At 37.8% G+C, this 24194-nt stretch overlaps 1 pseudogene; it reads right to left on the bottom strand.

Annotated features, from left to right (window-relative positions):
* Nucleotides 1-20651: 20651 nt before the first annotated feature.
* On the bottom strand, nt 20652-22582 carry Mpeg1-ps1 (macrophage expressed 1, pseudogene 1; annotated as a pseudogene).
* Nucleotides 22583-24194: the final 1612 nt, after the last annotated feature.

Here is a 24194-nt window from a genome sequence, read left to right on the forward strand (position 1 = left end):
GAACCATGTGAATGAGTTGCACTTACAGATGTCATGAGAGGTCTTTGAATTTCCCAAAACTATCTTTGGAAGATGTGAGTTAATATGTGGGTCCTGAGAATCAAGTCTGTAGTCTCTACAAGATCAGCCAATGGTTACAAATTGCATTGCTTTAGTACTAATGTTCCTGTGATACAAAATGATATGTAATACGGTTAAGTTTTTATTGATAGTTTTACAAATGGTGAAAGTGGTTTATAAAATGATTATCTTTATTCATTTACTTCCCACAAATATCCATGGGTGGCAGATGCCTTTAATTTATTTATTTTTAGTATATATTACAAGTGAAATTAAGCTGATGGTAAGTTCAGTCCTCTCAGGAAAAGTAAAATCTGTGTGTTGGAATTTCACCATCCTCTGTGATAGAGGCCTCAGTCAAATCAAACACTTGGTTCTTGGAAACAAATAGTTTAATAAAACTGTATAAGAAAATACACATATTGTAAGAAAGGAAGACTCAAAAATTAGTTTTAGTCACACAATCAAAGATGCTGTACTTTTGTGTGTTTTCCGATAGAACTAATAGTTCTTCTTATCACATTCAGGAACAGGTTGAAACTCTTTTGTACATACACACACACACACACACACACACACACACACACACACACACACACACAGACTCAATTTCAACATTTCAGAAATCATGGATTTTTTTTATTGTTTTATTTTTTGTCCCTGACATATGACACCAGTAATTTTTTTCAGATTTTTTTCAGAATTACATTAGCCTAAGTAGGATATATTATATGCTATATTTGTTGTGTAAAACTAACCTGTTAACCTCAGACAATAGATCCTACTACAACAAGACTTAAGTCATCTTTTTTTATTGTTGCATCAACAACAATATCAATGCAATGCTGGTGCAATACTGGTATTCAATATATTTTAGTAAAATATTCACAAAATGTATGTGCAAAATAACTTTTAATCACTTTTAGTTCTGTTTGTTTTTCTGAGGAAGTTTTTAATGAAAGCAAAACATCAAATTGCATTCTAAATTGCAGATACTGGGAATGTGTAAAAACTGATCTCTTCCTCCAAGAAGAATCAGATTACATTATTTTTAAGAACTAAAAAATCAGATTTATGAATAACATGAATTTTGATATATTAGATGATATACAAATGTTTTAGGTACTGTGGAGGCTTTTCACAAAAAGTGGTACTAAGTTCAAGGCATCTTTTAATTAATGACCCAAAAGGAGTGAGGAGATTTTGTATACCAGTCACAGACAGAAAAACATGAGAAAACAGCACACACCCATGCACATACATACACCAGATATATGAATATATATACCACAAACACACCTATACACACAAACAAATATATACACGCACATATCATACACCACATACCACACAACAAACAAATATACACACCACACATTGGCTATACATATATAAATATACACACATACTTCACACACAACATACCCTATCAGACACACACACATACACACACACACATATAAATATATATCACATACACTCTACCACATGCATATACACACATGTGCATGTAGATACACACTACTCACTTGCCACACATAAACACATACAAACATCCATACACACACAAAAACACATACCTCACACCACACACATATATAATACGCCACACACACACACACACACACACACACACAAGCACACCCCAAACACCTACACATATTATACCATGTCTTTCACCACACATAAAGTGTATACCCCACATATGCACACAATCTTTGTGCACAGTAGAAATAGTAAAATGTTCTTTATTATCTACACAAGTAAAGATTTAAGAAAGAGGTGACAATGAATTATACATAACATTCTGAGAGTGTTTAAATATTAAATAATGAAAGACCAGGCTCAATAGCTATCCCCTTTCCTATTCATCAGTTTTCCAGGAGTCTCAAAATGGTTTATATCCCTACTCGACAGAATCCTAAAGTGGAATTTTCTATGACTATGATCATTTAAGGGAATTCTGACAGCCCATAATAACAGAAAAGTTAGGACCACACTTCATCCAGTCAAGAAACAGACATTAGTGATTGTACAGATCACATTGTGCTTTTTATTAGTTCCAAAAACCTCAGCCTATGGGATAGTACTGGTCACGGTTCCAACCTTAACTATACTAACTCAGAAGATATTTCAATAACTAATGTTATCTAGATATTCTATCACATGTGTGTCCAGAGACTCGTGAGTACTGGTTTTATATGCTTCAAGTTGTTAACACTAATTATTATAGTTGTTAATGGCACATAATTTGAAAATCTGGTAAATGAGTATATTTTGGGCTGCTTTATTGCTTTTACAACTCCTTTCAATCCTAGAGCATTTATGCTACTAAACCTACTAATGAGTATGAGCCTCTACAATTTTTCAAGTTAAATTGCAACTAGAGATACAATGTTGCTATCTCTGGATCATGATTTTTGTGGAATGCCCTTTACAAAATACATCCCAGAAGATACAACCTCAGTTGTTTGTTTCTTCTTAATAAAACAGATTCTTTAGCTGCAGCTAAGTAGCATGAACTGTAACAGTAAACCAAATGTTTTACATTCAGGGATTCTTAATCTCAAATATTACATGATTAGAGACTTTGGTCTTTCACTGTCTGTGTGTTATACTTTTTCTTCCCCAGTTAATCAAGAGTCAACAAAATTCCTGAATGATACCCATATAGAAAGTTTGGGTTCACTACTCATTGCATGTGCATATTCACAGATAACTACATATATAACCTTTATGCCTCAGAAAGTATAAACAGATAATAGTTAATACATTTATACAGTTCAAGAGATATAGCTCCTTTACAGAAAACAACAACAAATTAAGCCTGCAGCTCAGTTATAACCAAACCAACTAAAAAAATATACAAAACAAAACATAAACCACAGTTTCCCATTTGAAATATCATAGCAGAACTACAACACTGAATTTCCATCTAGGTATCAAAGCTTTGAATGATTCTGGAGATCTAGGGATAACCACATGGGAATGCCAATTGATCTTTATCTAATTTTCATATTGGACTTTTTCCAAATATGCATGAAAAGACTGCAAAGTGGCGAGATTATCTGGATGAAAAGTTCTCATGTTTTCCTGACATACCTCTTCTGTAAATGCATTTCTACCTTCAATAAAAAAGGAGTTATTTTCTAAATACAGTTTTATAGAGCCTTCACCTCAAAGAGATTTATTGTACCTGTCGAAGCGTCTATGCTATGTGTGTACAGTAAAACTATCTGTTATTAAACTTCCTTTAATTTACCACATGATGGATTACAAGAGCATCTCTGTCCATTTCCCCTAAAACAGGATTTTAAATAAAATACATGTTTCCCATATACTATTGGGTAACTGTAAGAAAACACAGTGTAACAATGCCCCACTTTCTTTCTCAATTTCTTTTTTTTTAAATTTTATTACTATTATACTTATTATTAAGCCTTACTTACAATTCAATTTTTATCCCCCTCCCAGTCTGTCTGCCCTCTGACTCTTCTTTATCCCCTTCCCCCAGTCCCCAAGTGCATATCCCAACACCCTAACTCTACCACACAAAATCTCCCCATTCCCTAATGCCTAAAGTCTCACTCCAGGGTTAGGTGCATCTTCTCTTATTTAAGCCTGCCAAGGCAGTCCTTTGCAGTATATGTGTCTGGGAGCCTCATATCAGCTAGTATATATTACCTGTTTGGTGGTTTAGTGTCTGAGAAATCTTGGGGGTCCAGATTAATTGAGTCTGCTGGTCTTCCTATGGGATTGCCCTCCTCCTCAGCTTCTTTCAACTTTTCCCTAACTCAACCACAGGTGTTGAATTAGAACCACAGCTTCTGTCCATTGGTTGGTATAAGTATCTGGGTCTGACTATTTCAGTTGCTTATTGGGCCTCTAGGCTTCTGTCTTTAAGCACATCACGGTATCAGTAATAGTGCCAGGTCTTGGGGCTTTCCCTTGAACTGGGAATTGATCCATTTGGACTTGAAAATCCGGGGTTGGGGAATCTATAGAAATCAAAAAAGTTTAACAAGCTCAAGGGCCCAATTCAGAATGTTTCAATCCCACTTAGGAGAGAGAAGAGAGCAATCATAGGGGGAGGTAGAGGGAAGGAGGGACCTAGGTAGGAAAGGGGTCGGGGAGAGAAAAAGGGAAATATGGTCAGGTATTGTGGGGAGGGCAGGAGTGAAGCCCCGAGGGCCAGCAGAAAGAGTAGAAACAGGCAATTTTGTCCTGTCACTAGACCTCCTTTTTCTTAGTCTCTTCTCCATTTTTGGCTCTGTAGTTTTTTAAACAGGAAAAATTCTGGATGAGAGTTTTTGACAGTGGGACGACAACCTCACTCCTCCACTTGATGTTTTGTCTTTCTAATGGAAGTGGACTCCACATGTTCCTTTTCCGCACTGTAGGGCATTTCATCTAAGATTCCTGTCATTGAGTCCCAAGAGTCTCTCATTTCCAGGTCTTTGGTACATTCTAGAAAAGGGTCTTCCCTCCTCCTATCTCTCAAGGGTGCCTGTTTCTGCTCTTCTACGGGCAAATTTGAAAAGCTAGAAGCAGGAGATTTCAACTTCCTCAGGAAACAGGAAACCCATTGGTTGTCCACTGAGAAACGGCCAGCCTGAGAACATTAATAAAGGCAACATTATTTCAACAGGATAGGTTATATTTAGGCATATATATATATATACATGTAAATGTATGGATGCAATAACATTTAAATCATGGATTTGATACAGAGTTGGAGGGGTATGTAAGAGTGCTTGGAGTGGGTAAATTAGAAGGGGAATTTGTCATTATATTATAATCTAAAAAGTATAATGGCTTAAAAAATCAAAGTAAAACAACTAATAAATACAATATGCTAAAATAAAAAAATGTTTTCTATTTTCTACCTCATGTAATTGCTTCCTTTTCTTTAGACATTGATGACTAATCAAGTTAGTAAATTTCCAACCTCATGTATAAATGATTTTTTCAATATTTTTAATGTCTAGTTTTTAGATTGCATATCTCAAATTCACATTCCTTGTTACTTTCCATCTTCTAGTTTACTTTCATGAATATTTATGGTTTTGTTGCACTCAGAGATTCTCAGTATTTGATCTTTAACTTTTTTTACTTATTTTTATTGTGTAGGATTTATTTAGAGGACATTCCTATTTTCCATGTCACGTAATCGGGTATTTCTGAAAAGCCCCTGTTTTTTCCTAGAGGGTCGTATAAACAAAACTTAGGCTTGAACATAATTGTGTTCTGTTTCTTTTCATAGCTGACAACTTGTGAAAGGAGAACCAAACAGATTCTGGATCCCATGGGTGCTAGAGAGATGGACCAATGGTTTAAAATGCAAATCAGAGAAGCATGTTGTGGTACATGTCTACAATACCACCACTGACACGAAAAGGCAGGTTAAAATCTTTGATTGATATACATAGGGATAGCTAGGCTTGCATAGGAGAAAAATTTGTATTGCTCTTAAAGAAAACTTGAGATCTGCACCAAGCACCCCTGTCAGGCAGCGTATGGATCCCTGTACCTAAGCTCCAAAGCCCCAAGACCATCGTTTGCATTCTGTTTTTACACTTTTCAGTAGTCCAAACATACAGACACACACACACACACATGCACACACACACACACACACACACACACACACACACACAGAATTAAAAAGTAAAATATACAGAGAAAGGTTCCAGAATCTACTAAGTACTTATCATAAATAACTGAAGTGTAAGTAAATTAAGCTTTTATTGCAAATAATTTCACTATTCTAACACTCTATTTGAAGTCTTACTTCTTTTCAGCATATCTCTGCCCCTTTTGCATATTTATTCTTCTGAAAGACTATTTATCAATAACTAAACATCATTGTTTTCAATGTATCATTCTTTAAAATTTGCTAAGTTTATACAGTGAATATATGTCAAGCAGAACTGGAGGATTTCTGTCATTTAAAAATGTTTGTAATCGTTACCAATTCTTTACATGTATAATGTACTACAAGAATAATGTAACCATGTTCAGGTTGACTGCCTTATCTTCTTTACACAGTGAGGATAAACAATTTGGGCTCCCTTCTTAGTCTCTGAAAGTTCTTTATTTTTCAAAAGCTGTAAACCTTGCTCCTCAGTAGCAGTGTTAAAGAAAAAGAATCCTTTATTCAGACAACTCTGATATCCTTTGCATTTTTGACTGAATGAAAGGAGGATACTATGTGAAGGTATTTGATTTGTGACACAATAGCTGCTTTCCTCAGCTAATACAAAGAGCATAGAACAGATTTACATTGTGTATGCTCTTACAAAGGAAGAAATAAGCATTTGGGTTTGAAATATGTTTAGAAGTTATTTTTATGACAGGCAAGACATTTTGTTCAGCTGTGATTTTCAGTCTAACACACAGGATCACACTTAGCATTCATTTTCCGCTTCTGGTGTCATCTTGGTTAAGCTTTAGATCTTCCATATTGTCTCTTCTTCCCTAAGAGGTGGATGTCAGACAATGTTTGCTCTGCTGTTAAATTCTACATTTGATGGTTATAAAATATCAAGAAAGCTATTTCATGACTTTTCATAATGTAGCTAGATTAAAAATAGGACAGTGCTCATAGTACTCACTTGGGTGATTGCATGATTTAAGGATATAAGGCTCCAAGTGGATTTTTTTCACATTCCTGTTGCTTATTTTCAGTTTCTTTTTGACTGTCAAAAAGACGTTTGAAGGATTTAGAAAGGTTAAACCATTAGTGGCCATAGTTAATAGGAAACATTTGAATAGCAGATGGTTGGATAAAAACACAAAAATATAGCCTGAGTAGTTTCTTGAGCCCTTGGAGACAGAATAATACACTCAAGCATGGCTATGTCTCATTTCCCAAAACACATCTTGTCTTTCTTCCTCTCAGTAAATGATATTCTGGAAGCATCACCAGTAGTAAAGAAAACATAATTGAGCTAACACCATAATTTTACCCTCGTTGCATTCTATTATTCTAATGCTTCCATTGAACCATCACAATTTATTTTTTGTTCCTTGCCCCATGGTTTGCAATACATAAAACTAGAAAGCAGATAAATGGTATTTAATATCAGCTATATGGGTCATATTGAGTGGCAAAATAAGTTGATTTTAGTTATTATTTGGAACTCCGAAACAAATTGTACTTTCAAAGGATAAAAGAATACTGATTCCTATGAATGAAAGTCCAGGGATAGATTCTCACATGAATTCACAGTTGCCTTTTAACTGCAGCTCCATATAAGAATCCTGGTGATCTTCTTAGTTGTGTGCAGTCTTAAGCTCAGATCACCAAATGTTCCTTCAGGAACACCAAATTGCACATCTGAAAGACAAAGACAGCCTCATCCCCCATCCAAAACCTCTAGTTTTCAGTAAAGGAACAGTGAATGTTCATCCTAAATCTGATGGTCTAAAAAACATTAGTCCTTTTTTTAGTTTAAGCTAGATGCTAGTGTAAACTCTTCCTTTAATCAACGTTAAACGATGAAACACACCCTTTACTAAATGTTAAAAAAGCATAAAATAGTATCAAAGACACCTGGTCTTTCATATGCAATCTCTATTCTTGTTATTGCTGTGGATGAATAACAATTAAGAGGCTGCAGAAAGTTCACAGGACATAGGGGAGGGCAGAGAAAAAATGATCCCTTCTTTGGTAATGTGGTTTCTTAGCTTGTTCTATTTCATTTCACGCTGCAGTAGAAAACATCAGGCTCTTTCTTCTGTGCAGCTTTCTTCTGCCTCCAAATGGCTAGGCGTTCTAACAGAAGGTATGTGGAAATGGCACTTATTCTTCACACAGTCCTCCTGTCCTTCTTCTTCCACCAAACACAGTGGATTTGAACAAAACATCTCCTAAAAGATACATTAAGAAGCAGTCCATTTTTACATCAGTCAAAAGAGCATCTGCGCGTGGTTTATAAAAACCTATTTTATATTTCCAGGATAAAACAGTCCCATAATTTTGACCTGCCCTGAGTGTAATGAACAAATAATCCTGTCTAATTAATTCTTCCCACAGCCTTTCCCTTTCAGTGAGCATACTATGATGCCTCTTACATAAATCTACTTCACCCTGAACAGTGTCCTTTTAGAATGTCAAATATAAAATGTTACCTTCAATTTTAATTTGCTCTACTGCAGTGGTTTGAATAAGACATGCTCCCATAGGCTTATGTACATCAATGGTTAGTTCCTCAGTCATTTCTGTTGTTTGGGAAGTTTTGCATCCTTTAAGAAATGAATACTTAAGTTTTGTACAGGGTGATAAGCATGGATAGATCTGCATTCTTCTACATGTGGACCTCCAGTTGAACCAGCACCATTTGCTTAAAATGCTATCTTTTTTCCATTGGATGGTTTTGGCTCCTTTGTCAAAAATAAAGTGACCATAGGTGTGTGGGTTCATTTCTGGGTCTTCAATTCTATTCCATTGGTCTATCAGTCTGTCTCTGTACCAATACCATGCAGTTTTTATCACTATAGCTCTGTAATACTGCTTGAGTTCAGGGATAGTGATTCCCCCTGAATTCCTTTTATTGTTGAATATAGTTTTAGCTATCCTGGGTTTTTTGTTATTCCAGATGAATTTGCAAATTGTTCTGTCTAACTCTTTGAAGAATTGGATTGGTATTTTGATGAGGATTGCATTGAATCTGTAGATCACTTTTGGTAAAATGGCCATTTTTACTATATTAATCCTGTCAATCCATGAGCATGGGAGATCTTTTCATTTTCTGAGGTCTTCTTCAATTTCTTTCTTCAGTGTCTTGAAGTTCTTATTGTACAAATCTTTTACTTGCTTGGTTACAAGTCACACCGAGGTACCTTATATTATTTGGGTCTATTATGAAGGGTGTCGTTTCCCTAATTTCTTTCTCGGCTTGTTTCTCTTTTGTCTAGAGGAAGGCTACTGATTTATTTGAGTTAATTTTATACCCAGCCACTTTGCTGAAGTTGTTTATCAGCTTTAGTAGTTCTCTGGTGGAACTTTTGGGATCACATAAATATACTATCATATCATCTGCAAATAGTGATATTTTGACTTCTTATTTTCTGATCTGTATCCCCTTGACCTCCTTTTGTGGTCTGATTGCTCTGGCTAGAACTTCAAGAACTATATTGAATAAGTAGGGAGAGAGTGGGCAGCCTTGTCTAGTCCCTGATTTTAGTGGGATTGCTTCAAGTTTCTCTCCATTTAGTTTAATGTTAGCAACTGGTTTGTTGTATATGGTTTTTACTATGTTTAGGTATGGGCCTTGAATTCCTATTCTTTCCAGGACTTTTATCATGAAGAGGTATTGAATTTTGTCAAATGCTTTCTCAGCATCTAATGAAATGATCATGTGGTTTTGTTCTTTCAGTTTGTTTATATAATGGATCACGTTGATGGTTTTCCTTATATTAAACCATCCCTGCATGCCTGGGATGAAGCCTACTTGATCATGGTGGATGATTGTTTTGATGTGCTCTTGGATTCGGTTTGCCAGAATTTTATTGAATATTTTTGCATCGATATTCATAAGGGAAATTGGTCTGAAGTTCTCTTTCTTTGTTGGGTCTTTGTGTGGTTTAGGTATAAGAGTAATTGTGGCTTCATAGAAGGAATTGGGTAGTGCTCCATCTGTTTCAATTTTGTGGAATAGTTTGGATAGAATTGGTGTGAGGTCTTCTATGAAGGTCTGATAGAATTCTGCATTAAATCCGTCTGGACCTGGACTCTTTTTGGTTGGGAGACCTTTAATGACTGCTTCTATTTCCTTAGGAGTTTTGGGGTTGTTTAACTGGTTTATCTGTTCCTGATTTAACTTCGTTACCTGGTATCTGTCTAGGAAATAGTCCATTTCCTGCAGATTTTCAAGTTTTGTTGAATATAGGCTTTTATAGTAAGATCTGATGATTTTTTGAATTTCCTCCGAATCTATACTTATGTCTCCCTTTTTATTTCTGATTTTGTTAATTTGGCCACACTCTCTGTGTCCTCTCGTTAGTCTGGCTAAGGGTTTACCTATCTTGTTGATTTTCTCAAAGAACCAACTTCTGGTTCTGTTGATTCTTTCTATGGTCCTTTTTTTTTTCTACTTGGTTGATTTCAGCTCTGAGTTTGATAATTTCCTGCCTTCTACTCCACCTGGGTGTAATTGCTTATTTTTGTTCTAGAGCTTTTAGGTGTGCTGTCAAGCTGCTGACATATGCTCTTTCCTGTTTCTTTCTGCAAGCACTCAGCGCTATGAGTTTTCCTCTTAGCACAGCTTTCATTGTGTCCCATAAGTTTGGGTATGTTGTACCTTCATTTTCATTAAATTCTAAAAAGTTTTTAATTTCTTTCTTTATTTCTTCCTTGACCAGGTTATCGATCCATGCTTATCACCCTCTACAAAGCTTAAGTCCAAGTGGATCAAGGACCTCCATATCAAACCAGACACACTCAAACTAATAGAAGAAAAACTAGGGAAGCATCTGGAACACATGGGCACTGGAAAAAATTTCCTGAACAAAACACCAATGGCTTATGCTCTAAGATCAAGAATCGACAAATGGGATCTCCTAAAACTTCAAAGCTTCTGTAAGGCAAAGGACACTGTGGTTAGGACAAAACGGCAACCAACAGATTGGGAAAAGATCTTTACCAATCCTACAACAGATAGGGGCCTTATATCCAAAATATACAAAGAACGCAAGAAGTTAGACCACAGGGAGACAAATAACCCTATTAAAAATGGGGTTCAGAGCTAAACAAAGAATTCACAGCTGAGGAATGCTGAATGGCTGAGAAACACCTAAAGAAATGTTCAACATCTTTAGTCATAAGGGAAATGCAAATCAAAACAACCCTGAGATTTCACCTCACACCAGTGAGAATGGCTAAGATCAAAAACTCAGGAGACAGCAAATGCTGGCGAGGATGCGGAGAAAGAGGAACACTCCTCCATTGATGGTGGGGTTGCAGACTGGTACAACCATTCTGGAAATCAGTCTGGAGGTTCCTCAGAAAATTGGACATTGAAGTGCCTGAGGATCCTGCTATACCTCTCTTGGGCATATACCCAAAAGATGCCCCAACATATAAAAAAGACACGTGTTCCACTATGTTCATCGCAGCATTATTTATAATAGCCATAAGCTGGAAAGAACCCAGATGCCCTTCAACAGAGGAATGGATACAGAAAATGTGGTACATCTACACAATGGAATATTACTCAGCTATCAAAAACAATGACTTTATGAAATTCGTAGTCAAATGGTTGGAACTGGAAAATATCATCCTAAGGAAGCTAACCCAATCATAGAAGTACATACATGGTATGCACTCATTGATAAGTGGCTATTAGCCATAATGCTGGAATTACCCTAGATGCCTAGAACAAATGAAACTCAAGATGCATGATCAAAATGTGAATGCTTCACTCCTTCTTTAAAAGGGGAACACGAATACCCTTTGCAGGGAATAGAGAGGCAAAGATTAAAACAGAGACTGAAGGAACACCCATTCAGAGCCTGCCCCACCTGTGGCCCATACATATACAGCCACCCAATTAGACAAGATGGATGAAGCAAAGAAGTGCAGACAGACAGGAGCCGGATGTAGATCGCTCTTGAGAGGCACAGTCAGAATACAGCAAATACAGAGGCGAATGCCAGCAGGAAACCACTGAACTGAGAATAGGACCCCCGTTGAAGGAATCAGAGAAAGAAGTGGAAGAGCTTAAAGGGGCTTGAGACCCCATATGTACAACAATGCCAAGCAACCAGAGCTTCCAGGGACTAAGCCACTACCTAAAGTCTGTACATGGACTGACCCTGGACTCTGACCTCATAGGTAGCAATGAATATCCTAGTAAGAGCACCAGTGGAAGGGGAAGCCCTGGGTCCTGCTTAGACTGAACCCCCAGTGAACTTTACCGTTGGGGGGAGGGAGGCAATGGGGGGAGGGTGGGCGGGGAACACCCATAAAGAAGGGGAGGGGGGGAATGTTTGCCCAGAAAAGGGGAAAGGGAATAACACTCAAAATGTATATAAGAAATACTCGTTAATAAAAAAAAATACATCCCTGAAATAAATCCAGACTACACCTGCAAAAAGAAAAAAAAAAAAAAAACCAAGATGTATTGTTAGGGAATCAGTTAATTGTTCATAGGCAACCAGGAAGTAGGAAATAGTCAGATGCAGAAAAATATGCTTTGACTTAAAGTCTTTTGATACACTGAACTAAAGACATGAGGACCACCTACATATTGGTTGGATATGTACAACATGAATATGAACTACATGCATGTGGACAAAGTTCATTTCTTCTAATGTAAAATAATATTGACTGATGGTGGTCAATTATAAACAAATAGGAAAATGTCTGACAGTTTACTCAGTCTGAAGGTTTTCATTAAAGGCATTAATAAAAGTAGAAACTTTTAGAGAGCATTAAAAATCATCAAAATCTTGGAGAAATTTCTAAATACCTGGAAAATCTGTTTATAGATGGAAATATCTATGTATACCTAAGATGGCAGTGTGGTTTAAACAGGCAATGTATACCTTAGATCATGTGTTTAATATTTGATCCCAAGCAGGTGGGACTGCTTTGGAAATTTATGAAGTCAATAAAATGTATAACCCAGTTGAAAAAAAATAAATTCTACAATAGAATTATCTTCCACTACATACTATCATGAACATTTTAAAGAAAAAGGCTAATCATTTTTATTGTTTCTATATAAATTGTCATCAGTTTTACGAAGTGTTATTAAATAAAAAACAGTTTACTCCCCCCCCCCAAAAAAAAAGAAGTGAATACTTGCTCGATGAAATATGGAGGAAATCCCAGGCAGGATTTTGAAGTTTTAGCAGGTCTCCAATTTTTCGGTTCATTTTCTCTGCTTCCTGGAAACAAATGAAAGGAAAACAGTCAGGCACTTGATTTTGCTGGTCTGCTCTGCCTTCCTGCCATTGTGAATACCTTCCTTGTGGAACTTCTCTATTCATTACATTGCTTTTGCTTGTGTTATTTAACCACAGTAGCAGAAAAGTAACTAACACACTTATTAAGACTTAGTTTTTACAGAAGGAACACCCATTCAGAGCCTGCCCCACATGTGGCCCATACATATACAGCCACCCAATTAGACAAGATGGATGAAGCAAAGAAGTGCAGACAGACAGGAGCCGGATGTAGATCGCTCCTGAGAGACACAGCCAGAATACAGCAAATATAGAGGCAAATGCCAGCAGCAAACCACTGAACTGAGAACAGGACCCCCGTTGAAGGAATCAGACAAAGAACTGGAAGAGCTTGAAGGGGCTCAAGACCCCATATGTACAACAATGCCAAGCAACCAGAGCTTCCAGGGACTAAGCCACTACCTAAAGACTATACATGGACTGACCCTGGACTCTGACTTTATAGGTAGCAATGAATATCCTAGTAAGAGCACCATTGGAAGGGGAAGCCCTGGGTCCTGCTAAGACTGAACCCCCAGTGAACTAGATTGTTGGGGGGAGAGCGGCAATGGGGGGCGGATGGGGAGGGGAACAGCCATAAAGAAGGGGAGGGGGAGGGATTAGAGGGATATATGCCCGGAAACCGGGAATAGGAATAACACTCGAAATGTATATAAGAAATACTCAAGTTAATAATATTTATATATATATATATATATATATAGACTAGTTTTTATTTGTGTAGTTATTTTAAATAGGAAAACACAATCTAACTATAGATTTTTATAGCATTGACCATATCTGATCATATAAAACAAGTGTACTATTGTATCAAAACAATTGACATTACTAATGCAATTTTGTCTTTATTATTGATAGAAATTAATTACTTTAAATATTATTTTGATCAATTTCAGGATCACAAGTGAAGGAATTAAAAGAGAATGTAATTAGTATTTAGATATAAATCAAATTTGAGTGCTTAGAAATTAATTTTATAAATATTAGAAAAATTGGCATTGTAAAGGAACATTTGACTCTTAATAATAATAAGTTACATCTAATATATTTTTCTTTTTCTGAAAAGACATACTTTCCTATAGCTCTTAGATTCAAATTGTGTTGCCAAAGTAGATATTTCAAATTCAAATTAGTTCCCAATGTACCTTCTATCTTATGGTTTCTTCTTGAAAAAATGATATTTAAGGTTGGGAAAATACAAAAATCTTGAGATTCTGAGCATGGATTTTATTTCCTTAATCAAAGACTGGTTTTCAATATATACAAAGAATCAATGCTGACCAACAAAAGAGTAATGGAATCTAAAATTTCAAATGATATACAAGATTTAAAATTTCATGTCACATTTATTTTAAAAAATAGGAGTTGTGTTTATAATTTTTTCATTAGTTAGTTATTCACTTAAGAGCTTGAGTAGAGAAACCTCCTCCCAGTCCAATCCTTATTTCCCTATTCCCTTCTCCCTTTCTTCTCAAAAAATGGGATGACCATCCCACGTTGGCACATCAAGTCATAGTAGGACTAGGTGAATCTTCTCCCACTGAGCATAGACAAGGTGGCACAGCTAGGAGAAAGGGATTCAAAGGAAGAGAAAAAGTCAGAGACAGCCTGGCTCCTACTTTTACGGTATGCACATGAAGAGCACCCTGCATATCTGCTACAGATGTGTAGGGGACCGAGGTCCACACCATACATGTTGTTTAGGTTGTGGTTCAGACTATGTGAGCTGCTATGGTTTCAGGTTAGTCTCTTTTGCTCTTCTTTCCCAGTCTCTTAGTCTTTCCTTATCTTTTCCACAAGACTCCAAGGGATCAGTTTAATGTTTTGCTGTGGGTCTCTGTATCTGTTTCTACCAGCTGCTGGATAAAGTTTTTCAGAAGACAATTATGTGAAGTTTTTTCTACAAGCACATCAACTTCTAATTACTAGTGTCAGCATTTGGCTTTCTCCCATGGGACCTGTCTCAAGCTGATCAGTCATTGTTTGGTCATTCTCTCAATCTCTACTCCATTTTTATTCCTGCACATCTTGTAGACAGGAAATACTTTGGACCCAAGTTTCTGTGGGTATGTTGGGGACCCCATTCTTCTACTGGAAATTCCAACTTGCTACAGGACACTGTACTCCCAGTTCCATGTCCCCTCTTCTAGGAGTCTAGGCAAGTGCCATTCCCTTAAAATCCCAGCAACTTGCCCCATTGCAATTCTCAGGTTCTTCCCAGAGATGCTTCCCAAAAGATTTCAATTTTCTCTCCTAGCCTTTTCTGCTCACCCCTCTCCCATTCTTCTCACCTTTGTTTCCACTTCAGTTCCTTTCCCTTCCCTGCTTCCTAGCCAGTCCTTCCCTGCAATAACCACCTATGTTTATTTTATTTCCTCTTGTGAGTGAATTTCAATCATTCTTCCTTGGGTCCTCCTTGCTGCTTAGTTTCTTTGAGTCTGCAGACTATAGAATGGTTATCATGTACTATATGGCCAATATTCAATAATAAGTAAGAATATACCATTTATGTCTTTTGGTGTCTGGGTTCCTCACTAAAGATGATATTTTTTCTAGTTCCTATCAATTGCCTGCAAATTTCATGATGACCCTGTTTTCCACAGCTTGGTGTTACTCTGTGCAATGTGTAAATGCACTACATTTTATTTGTCTATTCTTCAGTTGAGAGATATTTGGGGTTTTCTAGTTTCTGACTACTATGAGTAAGTCTACTATGAGCATGGATCAACAATTGTCCTTTTGGCATGATTGAGCATCTTTTGAATATATGTTCAAATATATAGTCAAATCTTGAGGTAGATCAATTTCTAATTTCCTGAGAAAACACAAAAGTAATTTCTAAATTGGTTGTACAAGTTTTTACTTCCACCAGCGATGTTCCTGATCACCACCAGCATGTGAAGTTCTTTCAGCTTTTGATCTTAGTCATTCCATTCTGACATGTGTAGAATTGAATCTCAGAGTCACTTTTATTTGCATTTCCTTCATGAGTAAGGATGGTGAATATATCTTACGGAGGCATTTGCTTGGTTCTCTGAGGCAGAGTAAATACAAAGTAGATGCAATGTGAAAGTCTGCCTGCCAGGCAGAGTAAAGGCCATTTTGCTGGCAGATTTCTTGGCCTTCTGATGCATGGAATGATAGGAGGAGATAAGCTTGAGGCTCAAGGCTAGGGACTGCACATTATATTGTCTTTGATGGAAGGAATGTGGAGGCTTATGGATAAAAACAGATATTCTGTGTATATGTCAGCAATGTTTCTGCTAGCTTGTGGTATTGCTTCCCATGGCACATTGGGATATAAAAAGTTTATGTAAACTAAAGTCAGGACAGTGTCAGTATTCATTGACAGTCATCCCAAATCTAACTCTTAAGTCTGTGTCTTCTTTCTGTCTTTCCTTTAATCATGCTCACCCCCCCACTCAGGTACTGTTCAACTGCTGCAAGTGTTTCCATGCTTCTTGGCCATTCTTCTACTGTATTGTGAATTCTCTGATTAGGTCTATACTTTTTAGTTGGGTTATTTTATTTGTTTGTGTCTAAAGTCTTCAGTTCTTTATATAATTTGGATATTAGCCTTCTGTCAGATTTGAGATTGATGAAGTTTGTTCACCATTATGTAGCCAGTTGTTTTGTCCTATTGACAGTATCCTTTCCTTTACAAAAGAATTTTAGTTTCATGAGGTACTATTTGCTAATTGTTTATTTTAGTACCCGAGATGTCTGTATTCTGTTCAGAAAGTCCTTTCCTGTTTCAATGTGTTTAAGGATACTCCCCAATTTCTCTTCTATTAAATTAGGAGGATCTGGATATTTAATATGGATTTATTTACATTATTCTATATGTAGACTGTGGTTCTGAGTTACCCCTTCTCCCTCAGGATATATAGGGAGTACTACACAGCAAAGAAGAAAGTATAAAGTGAAGTCCAGAAAAGGTAGGTCAGTCAGATTTCTGTCCAGCAGTCAGTGTTGTTGGAGAAAACCTTTTCCAGTAGGGTTACAGTTCTCTTAGAAGATAATCAGTAAAACAGCTATCTTAGACTATATTCAGGTAAATAGCTTGTGTGCTTTATTTGGGGTAAACAAATGCTCTGTGAACCTTGGATAGTGGCAAGGAATTTTTTTTAGGGTGAAAGTGCATCATTAGCTGGAGCTTAAACATACCACGGAAAATGACTCCCTTGCATGGAAAAGCATTCCTGGAATTTCATGGGTCCACAGAGCAGGCTCTTTTTTTGGAGCAAGAAAGTTGAACCTGTACTTTTGACAAAGACTATGTGACATTTCTATGGTAGTGTATGTATATTTGGGTTTCTCAGATCAGACAGAGAAAAGGAGGACTGACTAAGAAAATAAGTCCTACATTTTGCCCCAGGAAATCAGTCCTGATATGGTAGACTACAATGTGAATAGGGCGATCCAAAAGACGACATCCAGTTAGAACACCATTTGATGAATATATTTTCTGTTTTACTTGGCAAAGTGTTGGCTTCTTTGTCTAAAATCAAGTGTCAGTAGCTATGTTGGTTTATTTATGGGTCTTCAATTTTATTTTAAACCTCTCTCTTTTTATGTTAAGGCCATGCAGTTCTTATTGCTATTCTTCTGTAGTACAACTTGAAATCAAGGATTCTAATATTTTCAAAATTTATTTAATGGTACAGGACTGTTTTAGCTATCCTGGGACTTTTATTGTTCTGCATGAAGCCAAAATTGCTCTTTCAAGGTCTGAAAAAGATGTTTTGGAATTTGGTGGGAATTGCACTGAATAGGTAGAATGATTTTGGCAACATGACCAGTTTTGTTATGTTAATCCCACAGATCCATGAACATGGAGAACTTTCCATCTTCTGAGATCTTCTTCAATTTCTTTTTCAAGACCATCATTGTCTTATGTTGTGGTTTGTAGAAGCTTGGCCCAAGAAGTAGCACTGTTAGAAGGTGTGGCCCTGTTGTAGTATATGTACCATTGTTGGAGTAGGTGTGTTACTGTGGGTGCGGGCTTTGCTAGCTGCCTGGAGGTCAGTCTTCTGCTAGTAGCCTTCAGATGAAGATATAGAACTCTCAGCTCCTCGTGCACCATGCCTGCCTTGATGTTGCCATGTGATAAAGGCCTTGATGATAAAGGACTGAACCTCTGAAATTGAAGCCAGCCCCAATTAAATGTTGTCTTTATAAGACTTGCTTTAGTCATGGTCTGTTCACAGCAGTAAAACCCTAACTAAGACATTGTTGTTTTTTACTTAACAGTGTCTCCAGTGACTTTGCTGAAGGTGCTCATCAGCTAAAGGAGTTCGTTGATAAATTTCCATTTGGTAATACCGATTCTTTTACTTCTTCCTTTTTAATTCATACCTGTTTTATCTGCCTTAGTTGTCTTATTGCTCTAGCTGAAACTTCACGTACTTTATTGAATAGATATGGAGACAATGCCCAGCCTAGTCTTGTCCCTAATTGTAGTGGAATAATTTAAGTTTTTCTCCTCCTAATTTTGTTTTGGCTATTGGCTTGTTGTGTATTGTCTTATACATATATATGTTTTTAGGTATGACCCTTGAATCCCTGCTGTCTTCAAGAGTTTTAATGCAATGGGGTATTGAAAGTATCTCCAAGACTTTACTAACATCTAAAGAGATGACAACATTTGTTTTGCTAAATACATACTTTCAGGCATATTTATATACATTTTCTTAATAGAGCTACATGTTTATGGAACAAATGTTAGAAACATTAACAGGATTTTGTGCAATAAAGGGCTGGGAGTCTTCTGCTGTGTCTTGTTTTTCAGGCTTAGTAATTGTTAAAGAATTTAGAAAAGGAAGGCAGTATTTTCAGAAATGTGACTGGCTTCAATGAAACATTAAAATATACCTCCAAACCACAAAGCACACAGAGGTTAAGGAAAACATTTTAATGCTCAAGGGGCAGGTTCAATGGAGAGTTTATACAATCAGCATTCTTGACTAGACAGTTGGTAGGACTTCAAATTCAGTTCAAATTCAGTCATTCATTTCTCTCTGGATCTAAACTGAAAAAGAATGAGTAATTTATCCCCATTACCAGAGACTGAAATACCTGGAGCTCTTCAGTAGGGCTTACTGTGTGCACAAGCCCTTGACTGTAAATACTAAAGAGAGAACACATCATCTTTTATAGAAGATAGCTCACTGAAGATGTGCTATGGTGAATAGTTACATAATTTCTAAGACATCTGTGGAGGAATTTCATGTTGTAGACAATTAAATTATCAGATGTGAAAATTGAGTAAACCCCCAACAATTGCCAGGTGTCAATCATGGTTCCTGCTAGATGTCCCTTGGAAGCCATCCCAGATCTGAAATGCATGTCACAGCCTTTTCCAGCTAACTTAGTGACACCAGTTTTGTTTTATTTTTAATCACCTAAGTCCTCTTCCTAGCAAAGTAAAAAAGCAAATCAAACAGACAGAAGACAGCACTTTCTCCACAGTTTTAGATTTAGGGAGGAAGTAGTACTTAAGTGCAGTTTTGCCCCTGGGAAAGTTAAAGCTTCTTGTTGCAATATAGGGTGTTTATGTGCATCTCTCTCCATCCTTGGCTGTGATGAGAAGAAAAGGATAAAGGCTGTTCATGGAGAGAAAGGAGTTATATTTTTGACACATGAACATGAAACCATACTGCTTGATCTATCCAAACTAGAGTTCTGTTCAATTCTTCATTTATAGTGTTGTTACTTGACAGATCTGAGAATTCAAACTTTCCTGGAATGCACTTTTAGTCTCTAGAACCCCAGTTTTTATCCTTAATTTATTTATTGTTTCCTGTTTTTTCATCCTTCACCCACTAACAGAAAATTATGTTACATATTTTTTTCCTGAAGACTTGTTCGCACTGTTCAGAAGCTCAAAACTGACTTAGATTAGCTGTGAGAAAGTTGGGAAATATAAACCCCACCCACCTCTCCTTCACATGCTTTTGGGGTAACTCATGGGGGAAGGATATTGTCAATCAACACCAAGTCCTTAAAGCTAAAGAGCAGGGGGCTTGTAGGCCTCCTGTGGCATTACAGGGGCATGTTTTTCTCTAGATTGAAACCTACAAGGCTTTTTTGAAAACAAAATAAAAGTAATAACTTACTTAAAGCACAAATGTCTTCAGCTCACAAACTGGAAAGCCTTTCAAATTCAGACTAAATGCAAAATCTCCAAATCTAAGCTCCCCACCTCTCCTCTTTTCATGCACATGCATTCAGGTAAAGATAACAGGAAAATGGACACACACACACACCTTAGCTTACCCCTCCACACACCCATTAAAATGGATCCTTTAATTTCCTGGTGCAGTGGCCTAAACATATATTCCCAGCATTATAATACCTGCTTTCTTCCTATTGCAACTGTCACTTCAGTACCTAGGAAGGCTGAAGCAGAGAAAACAAAGAGAAAGATGTACTTAAAGCTGTGTCTGGAAACTGTTTCCTTTGGGGACAATAAACTGGACTTGCATCCTGTTCTCCATTAGGGGCTGGTACATCTGTTGCGAAGCTTCCAAGCAAACTCTCCTGTTCCTCAATTTCCAGGTATTCCTTCTTATACTTCTGAGTACTCTAGATGGCCAAGGTAATGACAACTCCTAGTGCTATGATGACTCCCAAAGTGATTCCAGCAGCTTCCCCTCCTGACATTCCATTATTGTTCCCATGGATGACTGTCATGGCTCTATGAAGGTCCAGAGGCTCTCCCAGTTTCCACTGGTTGGTCTAAGGATCCTTAATCCAGGATTTGGCAGTCTCACTACTGGTCACTATGACAGTGTTGGTGGCAAGTTGTCTCTTGAGTGGTGGTTCAGTGTTAGGTCAGACCCTGACTAGGAACAGGGACCCTCCTGTAAAGATTTCAGCCTTGACACAGGAAACTTGGCATATTTCACTGATAACAGTTAGGTGCTGGCTGAAGCCCCCAGGACACATTTTCAGAGATGGTGTTTCTATGTCTTTGTCTGTATCAGAATTTACCAATGTGTTCCCCATTATTCAACTGAAGAAACCATCAGGGTTCCAAAGGGAACTGAAAAATTGTACCCCAACTCAATCCAGGGACACACATACCTTAAGGCTATCAAACAGGTTTACTGGAATTTAGCCAGCTGGACATGATTGTGCATTTGTCAGAGGGTTGATGCTCTTGATAGTGAAGACACCTCCAAAGGGAAGTCCTAAGTTAGGTTCTTGGCCAGTGGCAGAAACCAATAAGCCCTGAATTCAGCCTTGGCCACTCACATCTTCACACACTGTCTTACAGAAAATCTTGAAGGTGCATTTTTTTTGCATTCTAGGTGACTATAACCCTTCTCATGGGTCTGAAACAGCATATGGTGGGGTATAGACAGAGGAACAAGAGAAGTCCCCAGTGCTCAGATTCTTCTGCTCCGAATTTTAGCAAAGAACATCACCTGAAAGTTCAGTGCATTCCTGATAAATTCCACCAAAGGTGAAGGTAGTTACTTTTGCATCAATGAAACATAGTCCATATTGTCTTGAAAATTGAAGTTGGGGAGTCAATATTTGTGCAGTCGGTGTCAGTGTTAAAAATATAATAGTGTCTCATAGCAGTTTCCACTGTCTTCGACAGCTTCTTCACCAGGGGACTCAGCAAGCCAGGCAGTTTGTCAGGCTTAATGAAGAAATGCAGAGGAAAGCCAGCATAGTCTATTGCCACTAGGTGGTTAGTGATGCCCTTCTGCCAGGTTTCTAAGGTGATGCCTGGATAGAAGAGGACCCCTCCAAAGCTCTGAACCCTGGAGTTCATTCCGTTAGACTGGTAGCTCTTGGTCAATGTAGTCTGAGAGGTGTAGTCTGTTTCAATGTTGACGTTCACAATGTTTAAGAAGGTAATCCCAGCAGAAGCAGTCACAGTATAATGGCTGTTCTGGTTGTCTAGGAGGAAGGAGGACCTTATGTGATCCTCTTGAACCAGTGCAGACCCAGCATATACACTAGTGATTACATGTATGCTGTAGTTGAGGACTGAGAGTTCTGCCATGTAGGTGGCCATCTTCCTCTGGTTTTTCTCTAGTTGGTCACAGATCTTCATATGTGCTTTTGTAAACCCCAAGCTGCACTCTGAAGTTGAGCTGGTTTTGACTGTGTAAATTTGGTTTCTTACCTGAACCCAGGTAGTTACAGCTTGGTCCTTTACTTGAAGGTCTTCATCTTTTGGAAGTCAGTAGAAAACTTGTCATAGACTTTAGAGAAAAGAGAGAGCTTTGTGTGGACACAAACTGAGGTGGTACTATGGCAATTCTTCCAGGATTCCAGGATTTCTGAATTCATCTCCAGGTAGCTCTCTTTCTATGGTCTTACAGTTGGTATATGTCAAGTCCATCACCTATTCCATGTCTGTGTTTTTCCGATTATCCTAGCCTCCTCCTGGTAGAACCTCCAAGACAGGGAAGTTCAAGGTATCCTTGCATATTTGAAACCCAGTCATACTCATGTCTCTAAGAAACTTGTCTGCTTCAGAAAATGCTGTCATAATCCAGATGAGGGCAATGGTCATGAAGCTGCTCATGGTGCAGTCGTTTCCAGCCAAATACCAGCCAAAAGCATTTACCAGCAAGACTAGAGCAAATAGAAGGATGGGAAAGAATGCAGTTGCTGAAACAAAAATTTCTACAGTTCACCTAAACCCATTAGTTACTCCTTATGCTGCTCTAATTGCAAAATAGAGAAATGAAAGTTGGCTGGAATATTAGAGAACATTAGTACCTTGTAAAAATTATTTTACACCGGATATGCACATATACACTCTTCACCAAACCCTCCTTCTTCAGTGTCCATCACCCTGTCTTTCTTCTGCTGAAGTGGTTTGTCACACAGTAAAAGTATGGATTCAACACCTTAAATCATCTCTGTCAGAAGGCTCTGTCTGGCTTTTGGCTCCCTCTTTGATTGACTTCATAGTCTTCCTTGCTCTTCTTTTGTGAAATGCAATATTCGTTTCTTTTTACAGAAAATACAGGAGTTAGTAGCAACCTTTTGATGATTTACCTACCCTGCCTCCACTAGGCAGGCTTTTCTGGGTCTAGGACAAATCTTCGATATCTCATTGGCATACTGAAGTTGGAGGCTGTCCTCTGAGAATGAAAGGGTAAAGGACCCCAGATGCATACTTAGTGAAATCTCAGTGTTACAAACTCACACAGTACTGGTTTGGAGATATATAGGGCAGAACTACTCAGCAAATCATGCTATTTTCTGGGAGAACTCAGCCTGAATTGTCCTGAGCATCCTGAGTAGTGGTGAGGGGTTCCAAACTGCTCTGATTTTCTCCATTCCAATAGAAATATTTAAGAGAAGATAAAAGTAACACTATAAATTTGGGTTTACTCAAAGCATACAGTGTCCCAGGAACACGTGTACATGTGTCTAAACATTTATCTGACCTTCTTCATTTGTGAAATTATAAATTAAGCAGTAGCTGACCACATGTTTAAATTTTTCATCCCATCAGCATAAACACAGAAAAATGGAAAGATGATCCTTATTACTTAGAATAAAATATTAAGTTCATTACTTCTATTGTCAGGAAAACATAATGAGTATTCTTTGCTCGACACCTACCTCCTTCTCTTTTTGTCAGGCAGTGATACTAGTTCCCTTTTGTGTGTGTTTGTGTGTGTGTGTGTGTGATTGGATTTTTTTATTTACATTTCAAATGTTATCCCATTTCCCCCACACAACCACTCACCCCTTCCTGCCTCCCTGCCCTGACATTCCCCTACACTGGGAGGTTCAGCCTTGACAGTACAAAGGCCTTCTCCTCTCTCTGGTGCCTAACAAGGCCATCCTTTGCTACATATGCAGCTGGAGACATAGGTCTGCCCTTTTGTACTCTTTGGATGATGGTTCAGTCTCTGGGAGGTATGGTTGGTTGGTATTGTTGTTCTTATGGGGTTGCAAGCCCTTTCAGCTCCTTCATTCCTTTCTCTAAATGCTCCAAAGGGGACCCTTTGCTCAGTTCAATGGTTGGCTATGAGCATTCCCCTCTGTATTTTTCATGCTCTGGTCTCAGACCCTCTCAGGAGACAGCTATATCAGGATCCTGTCAGCATGCACTTCCTGGCAGTTCCTGGGTTTGGTGATTGAACGCATATGGGCTGGATCCCCAGGTACACTAGGAA

Source organism: Rattus norvegicus, chromosome 13, assembly GCF_036323735.1.
Source record: "Rattus norvegicus strain BN/NHsdMcwi chromosome 13, GRCr8, whole genome shotgun sequence".
In the NCBI taxonomy this organism is placed as follows: domain Eukaryota; kingdom Metazoa; phylum Chordata; class Mammalia; order Rodentia; family Muridae; genus Rattus; species Rattus norvegicus.